This window comes from Lycium barbarum, chromosome 9, assembly GCF_019175385.1.
Source record: "Lycium barbarum isolate Lr01 chromosome 9, ASM1917538v2, whole genome shotgun sequence".
NCBI classification, from domain to species: Eukaryota; Viridiplantae; Streptophyta; class Magnoliopsida; order Solanales; family Solanaceae; genus Lycium; species Lycium barbarum.
This window is the reverse complement of record NC_083345.1, coordinates 32,394,317-32,404,618: the sequence shown is the minus strand read 5'-3', so window position 1 is coordinate 32,404,618 and position 10,302 is coordinate 32,394,317. Positions and strand designations below refer to the sequence as shown.

At 36.5% G+C, this 10,302-nt stretch overlaps 1 long non-coding RNA gene across 1 annotated transcript; it reads left to right on the top strand.

Moving 5' to 3' along the window:
- The first annotated feature begins 914 nt into the window (after positions 1–914).
- Positions 915–9,794, top strand: LOC132610539 (uncharacterized). Its single transcript, XR_009571166.1, has 3 exons — positions 915–1,398; positions 8,602–8,686; positions 9,385–9,794. It is a non-coding gene; the product is annotated as an uncharacterized LOC132610539 (long non-coding RNA).
- The last annotated feature ends 508 nt before the right edge of the window (positions 9,795–10,302 follow it).

Genomic DNA, 10,302 nt, shown 5'->3' with positions numbered 1-10,302 from the left:
TCATGTTATTATCCACGCCTTACATACTCAGTACATTGCTCGTACTGACGTCCGTTTTCTTTGGACGCTGTGTTATGCCCACAAGTAGACAGGGAGGCGATCCAGATTCATAGGAGCTACTAGCAGACTTTGAGGGCACTTCATTGTTCCGGAGGTGCCATTGATTTATTATTTTGTGTACATATATGTTTTGGGCACGACGGGGTCCTGTCCCGTCCATATGTCTAGTACTCTAGTAGAGGCTCGTAGATATGTATGTGTGGGTAGTATGGTCTCACGATGTCCTTATTGTATGTACATTATTTTGATAGCCGAAGGGCTTATGTATATAACGGTAATTATGTTTCAAATGAAAATGGTTTTCCTACGATTTATGAGCATAAGAAATACGACTGTACGCAGAATGAGTAATAGAACGAGTGGTGCTCGGTGGTTAGCCCCGGGTACCCGTCATGGCCCTAGCCGGGTCGTGACAAAAAATGACACCTGTTATTCATTCAACTGATGATGAATGACTCATCAGTGAAAATGAGTAATGCCTCACTCTTTGAAGCTTGGAAATAAAACACATAAGCATAAAAATCATGTAAACCACTTTTTAACTATAAAGTTGATCACACTAACATGAAATTTTGAACCGATGGATAACCCCATTGCATATCTGAATGTATGATAAGTTGTCAATTTTTTTTTTTTGATTTTATGTAATCGGATGGGATATATCGGATATCTATATCTTCCGTACTTATCTATTATTTGGAGTTACATGCAGTATGTTGGAGTTTCTGTTTTTTATTTTGTCTGATCTAATGAAGGCTCTATTATTCCCGTTAAAATTCAGCTGCTTTTAGGATTTAATGGATAAATAACACGTAAATTTGGTGCTTCTACTTTGTTGTTTTTTTAAAAAAAGAAGAATCGGAATAATGTGTAGCTGGCCATTTCAAAATACAAAATTTTGTTAGGTCTAAAAGAATCTAGCTGTAGTTGTTGAAAATATAAAGCTGTATTTCACCCCCAAAGGACAAGAGCCTAACTTAGGTTAATTTTTTCCATCGACGTTCTTGCAAGAAGATACTAGATGTGAGAATATAAATTAAAAAAAGTGATGAGTATTTGAAAAAACCAAGAACAACAGGACAAATAAAATTAAATTAACGGTACATATTTCTGATTCCATTTTATTCATGAGCATTTTACTTTATTCAGTTGTCCGTTGTTGTTAATGTCAGTAGTGACTGCTTCATTGATCATTGGAGCATTTTTTATGGATGCAGGTACCCAACTAGGAAAATTGGGGTACAATTGATGGAGGTCATTGCAATTCTATGCTTGGAGGTATATGTGCTCTTCAAGAAAAGTCTATGTAGTCCCCATCCCTGCTATCCAAGTGCTATGGTATGTTTCTTTTCTCCTTTCCATTCTAAAATTAAATTTACATTTCAAGTTTTGGGCGCCTGTCGTGTAAACTTTATAGTTTTAGGCTAAGAAGATGTCACGACCCAATTTCACTAAGTCGTGCGGACACCTATCTTTCCCACCTCGGTAGGCGAACCCTTAACTCAATATTCACAAATGATAGAAAATAACGGAAGAAGTAAAATAGCTAAAGTCTCACAATTATAATATAAATAAGAAAATGCGGAAGTAAATGAAATCCGCCCCAGTATCTGGTCTGGTCATACAAGAGCATCTAACTAAAATCTATAAGTCTGGAATATCAATAATACATCAAGTGCGAATATGTCTCGGAATAGGAAATAACACATAAATAAGAAGAATCATCAAGGCGGCGGACGTCTCGTGCTCACCCTGTAGACTCTAAGCAAATCTCGGAGCGACTTTTAGCCACGAGAAACAGAAATAGATCCAACCTGAAATTCTGCATTCATAAAAGAATGCAGCAAGTGCAAGTCAGTATAAAACCACACTACTGGTAGGTATCATCAGCCGACTAAGTATAGCTAACATAATTCAGACAATAAAGCAGCATAGGCAGATAAATCAACAAGTATAAGTCAAACACAATTGGAATCAAGTATCCGTCATCACCTAGGTTGAAGCATCTAAACCCAAATGTGCCAAGTCTCGACATATCCAAACCGAAGCCAACATCACAAGTAAAACACCAAATCATCTCAATATAAGCCATGATGCAATGCAATGCAATAATGTATGAATGCAATGCAATGCCATGCAATGCTGTGTACACATGTACCCCGGACGGAAGTATCGACGTCTCGGTAGCACAACCCAAGGTGACTCGCGAAGTCTAAGTGCCACTCGTCCCGGATCTTTTCTTAATAGACAAACGAGATCTGAATCTTTGCCCACGGGGGTTCTCACCGGCACCACCTTGAGGGACCCACGGAGTCCATACACTCACTCAATCCACGATTCCGACACTAATATCGGATATTAGACTCTCACATCAGTCTCTTTTAAAAAATCGAGCCCAGCTCATCACATTGTTTCATTAATTACCAACAATGTATCACCAGTATATCATGAGAATGCGTGCAATGCATATGTCAACATCAATAATCTGATCAATATCACAAGTACCAACATGGGTACGCCAATAACATATCAATGTCACAAGTACCAACGTGGGTACGCCAATAATATCATGAAAGGCTACACAAGTCACATAGAACTCTATCCTCGTATCAACATTAATATGTAAGATACTACAATATCATAATCAAGATAGAACAACAGATTCCAGTATCTACTAACAATACATGGCATCAAGCCAATATAATAGAACAATCAAGTCACAACACAACGGGGTGGCTAGCCCCAATCACGCAATAAGGCCCAACCTAAGACAATATCCAACCCAACTTTATACCCGAAGGTTTACATGCTGTCTCCGACAATATTATCTAAATATATGTTTCGCTACATGAAGTCTTACCAAGGGTAAGCCATAACCTACCTGGATGGCCGAACAACAATAACACCAACAATTACACCTTAGTCTTTCCTTTCCTTTGAGCCTTGAGATCAAGAAAGTCTAGTCATATTCAAAATCTAGATTAGAAATCATGAAGATCGATACCTATATTGCTATCATTCAAATTGGGTCAAAACCAACCCTAGAATTTGGGGAAACGGGACCCACAAGGGCAAAACGAAAAATTCGGGGGTAAATTATCCAATTAAACACTAGGTGATCAAAACCCAACAACTAATTGCTAAATTAACTCATGGATTCATTCAATTTCGAAATCCAAGCAAAACCCCCAATTTTAGGTATAAATCCTAACTCTTAAATTCAAGAATTCAACACTAATAATGGAAGGTATATGATTATCAACCTTAAATACATCATAATCTAGAATAAACCCAATCAATTTCATCATTTAAAGCAACTTAGGAAGTCTAACCACTTTTATGAACTTCTCCAGAAATACTCATTAAACCTTCTCCATGAAAAACTCCAATTTCCTACTTTAAAAATCATGGATTAAAGCTTAAACCAAGGGAATGAATCAAAGGGAAGACTTAGATTATGGTTTAGACCTTACCCCATAGAAGAAACTTGAAGAACATTCTTGAATTATCGCAAACCCAAGCTTTCAAGATTAGAGAAACCCAAACAAAATTAACTAGTAAAAACGCCCAGCTGTTCTGCCTCGTTTCTTGTGCCAAATGATCCCGAAACTCGCTTTTGATGCCTACAATGGATTCCTTGTGAAATTCCAGTCAAGTTAGGCTTTTGAATCACTCCATTTGACCTTATAATGAAGGAGATATGCTGGTTTCAATATTTGGAATAGTGCAGATTTTTAAATACGAATTCAATGGCAATTTCGTAATTAATTTGAAAAATCTGGCAATCCAATTCTTAGTAAAATAACCATAAAAAACCTCATACAATGTTGAAACTTGATGGTTTCAGTTGCTATGGTCCAAAATTACGATACGGATATAATGATTCAGTCGAAACACGAATCAAAGGTCGTTTGCTCAATATGGTACCCTTTATGCTCAAATTGACGTCGAAACAAAAAACAATCACCATACAACCCAAACTTATCCAAAACTCATCGGAATCTAACCAAACTTTGTGGACATGTCCAAAATCATCATGTAAACTTATTGGAACTTTCAAAACATCGACACAGGATCATCTTCACCCGATCCAATTCTAACTTAACTAGTTTTTCAACCAATGACCCAAATCACACCCGAACCATTCGGGAACCAAACCAATGACACCACTAAATCATAAATCGCCCTCCAAACCTAAAGGAACTATCGGAATTTGATTACGAGCACGTTTAACCAAAAGTCAACTTTGAGTCAAATAGTTTTCGCTTTAAGACCAAATTTTCTTAAAGTCATTCCAAAACCCAAAACAATGCCTAGGGAACTGTGCCACCGGTCCTTGTGGATCAAAATAGTACTAACAAGGCTAGAGGACGAGTCAACGAGGCAAAAACGGTAAAAATACAATAACGACCAAATGGGTTGTTACAGAAGAAAGTAATATTATTGATCCTATCATTCTGTAGGTTGACAATAATGTGGAAGATTCTATTTCTTCATCCCTTGATATAAGCAAGGAAAGATGAATCTTAACAGTTGAGTGGCTAACATACAACGATAGCATGCTTTTGTCACGACCCAATTTCACAAGGTTGCGCGGGCACCTACCTATCCCACCTCGATAGGTGAGCCCTTAACCCAACATTCACAAAGACGGTATAAATAGCGGAAGAAGATAAAGTAACGTAAGTCTGACATATGAATATATAATAAATACGGAAGTACATCAAAAACCACCCCAGTATAAATAGCGGAAGAAGATAAAGTAACGTAATAGTAACATATCAATAGTCTCAATAATGTCTCAGAATAGAAAAGTAAGACATACTAGCAGAAGAGTCTTTGGGTAGCAAATCGTCCACATGCTCACCCCAACAAACACGAATCAGCAGCCTCGAACTCTCAGCGACGAGGGTAGACGTCGATCCACCTAATACTCTGGAATTATAAAAGAATGCAACAAGTGCAGGTCAGTACAAACAACACGTACTAGTAGGTATCATATCCCGACTAAGATTAGCTAACATATACCAAGACAATAAAGAAAGATAAACAGGTAAATCAACAAGGTATAAGTCAACACGAGTCAGTAACCGAGTACAAGTCATCACCTATGTTATAACATCTAAACCCAACTGTGCCAAGTCTCAGTACATCCAATTCGAATCTTTAAATCACAACTATATCACAAGAATATCATAAGAAGCCAAAGGTACAATGCAATGCAATAATGTATGAAATATGGATGCCATGCATATGCACTGATACATATGTACTCCAATAATGGAACATCACATCTCGGCAGCACAATCTATGGGGGACCTGCGAAGTCCATGTACCAATCCTTATGATTCCGGTAAAGACCTCGGCAATCGCTACCAGCACTCGTACCTCGATTCCGGGATAAATATCTGGGATGGGCACACCAACAATATCAATAAAAAGGCTACACAATAAGCCATAATAGAATCACAATCCTCGTCTCAAAACAGGAACAAGTAAGGTGCCACAATATCATCATCAAGATATATCACTAGTCACCAATATCTACTATCTCCACGTGGCAACGAGCCAACAACAAATAGAACAAGATAAGTCACAACACAACTGGGTGGCTTGCCCTAAATCATACAGCAAGGCCTAACCTAAGACAATATCCAACCCAACTTCATACCCGAAGGTTTACATGCATTCTCCGACAATATCATCTAAATATATGCTTCGCTAATCGAAGTCTCACCATAGAGTAACCGTAACCTACCTGGAAGGCCAAACAACAAAGTCTCCAACAATCATGCCTTAGTCTTTCCTTTCCTTTCCTTTGAGCCTTGAGATAAAGGAAGTCTAATCATATCCGAAATATGCAATTAGAATAAAAAAGAACACCAATCAAACCCTACTTCTATTCAAGACCCAAATCCCCAACCTATGGAATGGGGCTTATGAACTAGAAAGGTGAAATTAGAAATCTATAGGTCTCAAGATGAAATTAACACTCTAGGTGATCAATTCTCATCAATTACAAGCTAGAAGAAACAACAATTTACCTAAACTCGGATTCTAGGCAAAACCCCCAACTTTGGGTATAAACCCTAACTTCCAATTCCATAATTAGCCACTAATTAGAAAGAAATCATGAAATAATAGATTCTAGTCATCAATTCCAAGCTTAATGAAGCTAACCCAATCAATAAATCAAGATTACAAATCCTAGAAAGAAGAACTCATTGAGACCTCTTTTAATTCTTAAAAGCTTAGTGAACTAGCATGATAATGGAATCCTAATGTGATAATGAAATCATGGCATGGAAAGGAAAGTAAAGGGACTTGCCACGATGAATTTCTCCCAAGAATTGCCTTGAAATGCTCCCAATAACTCAGTTTTCGAAATAGTAATGAATGAGGAACTTAGGGCTTTTAACACTCATTTAATGAAGTTAACTGCCCGTCACCCGCTTCCGCGACCAATATACCGCTTCAGCGGCACCGCTTCTGCGGTCCCATGATCGCTACAGCGGTCATGCCTAAATTACTTAAGCCGCTGCGGCGGCAGGGTGACTGCTAAAGCGGTACTGTTGCCGCGGTGTAGGTGCCGCCATAGCGGACCAGACACCAGAAATCCCAAGTTTTCACAATCTCAACCCAAAATCCCGACTATCACCTGAGGCCATCCGCTCACACACCATATATGTAGACATATATAAAAACACAATACGAACGCACTCGTGGCCTCAGAATTCCCAATGAACGTCTCGTTGACCAAGTCAACCCGCGATATCTCAAAATCAACTGCCCAATCCAAGTCCCCAAATGCACTTGAGTGCATGGGGAACCAAATCAAATATACACACAAATTCTAAAAGACCCTCCGGAGCTCTTAGAATCGACGGATTTCCGAAAAAGGTCTGTTTACCCAAAAGTCAACTATGAGTCAAATGGTTTTCACTTACAAGCCAAATTTCCCCAAAACTTACCCAAATCAAGTCATGACCTCGGGAAGCGTGCCAACGGTCCCAGCGGTTCAAATATGAGCTAATAAATCTCAAAAAGGGATCAAAAGGGTTGGAAATGCAATAACGACCGAACGGGTCGTTACAGCTTTAGAAGATGAAATAGGTAAAATTCTACCCATTATACGTTTTCAGATGTTGATTTCATTTTTGGTTTCTCTCCCCATTGTGTCAAGAATAATGTCAGTCAGTCATGTTTATTTTCCTTTTCATATTGTTGCCTTCCATCTTGATGCTTTTAATTGATTTTCATTTTTTGGATAAACCGTGATGCAATATTTTGGGTGTATCTGCTTAGAAACTGAGATGCAAGATTTTGCCTTCTTTAAATTGATAGACATTTTTTAGGCTCTGTTGTATCATTTCCGTTTCGTTTCTTTTCTTTCTGTAATTGGAAAATATGTAATTTTTCAGGAATTTTGCTACAAGTTGAGGAATTTTTCAGGGAAAACTTCAAGTCAATTAATTCTTGCACTTTTATTTTAAGTCTTCCTAGGTGCGTATGCGCTTTAGTTGAACTGTTTCAGTTTATCCTCTTTTCTTTCTGCAATTGGTTAAAGATTCAATTTCTTGTGGTAGAGATTTCAAGAGAAAGATACAAGCAGTAGTGCTTAAGGTTCAGATATAGTGCAAGGGAGATCTAGAAAGCAAATATTTCATGATCTTTCTTGGCTACTCTGTTTGGGGGAGGTGTGCCCAATAGAAACCAAGAGGTATTATTTGCACTTGGGAGAGCTTAGATCTGGAGTCCAAAAATGGACTCCTCTGCTGTAGGACAATCTAACTGTAAATAGTAGCATAAAAAAAATGCTAATTTAATATTGTGATATGGAAGTTACCCAAAAAAAAATATTGTGTTATGGAAGTCTATGATTGAAAGGAGATGTAATGTGCCTTGAGTGACACTGGATTGATAGTTAGAATAAGGGATAGTTTTAGCAAACAAATCAAGGACCAATAGCTGTCTGGATTAATTAGTCCTCCAGCATCTGAAATTTTAAATTAATCTGTCTTCTGGAAAGTAAAATTGAGAGATTTCAAAGTCATCAGTGTGCAAAAGGCATTTTTATTCCCACGTTAAAAGGCAAAACATGGACTAATCATTGTGGGAGGATTGTGTGCACTCTTCAGCAAGTTTAATGAAGCTTGTATACATCAAATGTTCACAAAAGTCACTTACTGATATTCCCACGATTGTCGGCACTTAATATTCCATCATACCAAATAATTAGTACGAGTTTGCCTCGATGTTTTATAGTTACAGGTAAAGCAATGTGTCATTTTCTTTATTTTGCCTAATTATTACTGCCTTCATGTGCTTGCTGCTGTTAATTAGCCGTATTCAGCGGCCTATATAGAAAGTAAGGTAAAAGTTCAAGTGAAGCCAGTAATATTGACATGGAGCTTAAATATTTATGTGAAAAATTCACCAAATTTTTTATACTACTACATTTTGAAAAATAATCGAAAGACTTCAGTCCTTGGATCCTGTTTTACATATGTTTGTATGCTTAAACTCTGTGAATACTTTCAGGGGTGGACAGAAGAATTCCCCTGCCCCAGGGACTCTAGAACAGACTGGAAATCCCCGAGTACTTGAACGGAGAAGCTCCTGGAGTGTAAGCCTTGACCTACATCAATCTTTGATTATTCAATTTACTTATTTGTTCACTCATTTATGCCATTGCCATATTATTTTCAAGTCTACTCATTTAAAGTTGGATATTTTGATGTTGTGGTTCAAGAAAATGAATTTCTTTACCTTTTGTTCTTTACTAGTGGAAAATTTTAAATTCAAAGTGAAAATCGACTGTAATGGAATTTTTGTTCTGTATTTGATTGGATTAGTCCAATTTTATTAGGCAGGGTGTTATTTTTTTTCGATAAGCGGAATGCGTTCTCCAGTGTAAACACCAAAATATCAGCATATAAGTTTATGCAATTTTAGCTCTATGATTTTCCCTGTGCAACTATTTCATTTTAAATTTTTTATTTTTTGTTGCTATTGTTCACCGTCTTTACCACTTTAATGCCCCTAGTTTATCTCATAATTGAGAGTTTTCTCTTTCGATGGCATATAGTAGCTTTACACAAATACTTACAGTATATTAACACAATTTTTTTTAACCAAAGTTAAACATTTAATTTATTTTAAATTAACTTCATTACCTTTTTGTTTTAATGCTTTCTGCATATGCACAATAGTCTTTCACTTTCTCGTTATCAGGTTCATATTAAACGAAGTTTATATTTATATTTATGTTTTTTAATGCATACATTTAACTATTAAGATTTTAAACTTACTTTCATTGTGCAGACAAACCTCTCCGAGTCAAGGATCACAAAAGTTTCAAGATAACAAATAACAATACATTATGATCTATGCTAAATTTTGTTCGTCTTGACTTTTCTTTCTTGGCGCTTGACATGCTGAATATTTTATAAATGTCGTTAAGTTAAGTATCATTTTTACTCAACTTAATTGAACGCACAGAGGATGGTACTCCTATGTACACCAACACTCCCAAAAGAAGGTGATAGAAGGGGAAGGAGGTTGTGAATTCTCAGCAACATACTTGCGAAATTGCAAAACTATGCAACTTCAATTGAATTTTACATTTTAGATTTGAACATTTTGTAGCCCGAGTACAAGTCATTTGGAGTACTATTTTTGCAATTTTGTGAGATGACAAATATTTCATTAAGTTGGATTAGTTAAAAGAAATAGTTGAGTACTATTTTTTTTAATGGGGGAATTCGTTATTTTTTTCTTTCTCTAAATGAGATATATTTATATTGATAGAGGAAAATATCATTGTTAAGAAATTTAATACCAAGTATAGAGAAAGATGAATACTTGTATTTGTATATTAATGTGTTATTTGTAAAATTTCTTTTCAAAAAGGTTAAGAGAAGACAATTGCAATGAAATCCTTTATGGAGAGGATGGATGAAGGATTCTGAAGTACAATCGTTGTTTGGTGCATTTTGCATTAGTTTTCAGTTTAAAAGTAATAAACCTATATTATTCTAAAAAGGTCAAAAATGTGGGCTGTCTTAAGGGCCGCCGTTAGTTTATTTTGTCATTTTTAATTCCTTTGATAAGTATATGATTTGAAAAGGATCCCAGTCACGAATTGCTTTTGGTCCGTACGGCAAGAATAAGTAAGACCATTGAACATTACTTGACATAACAGTAGTATATACTCTTCTTTTTCTTTAATGACATAGTTAA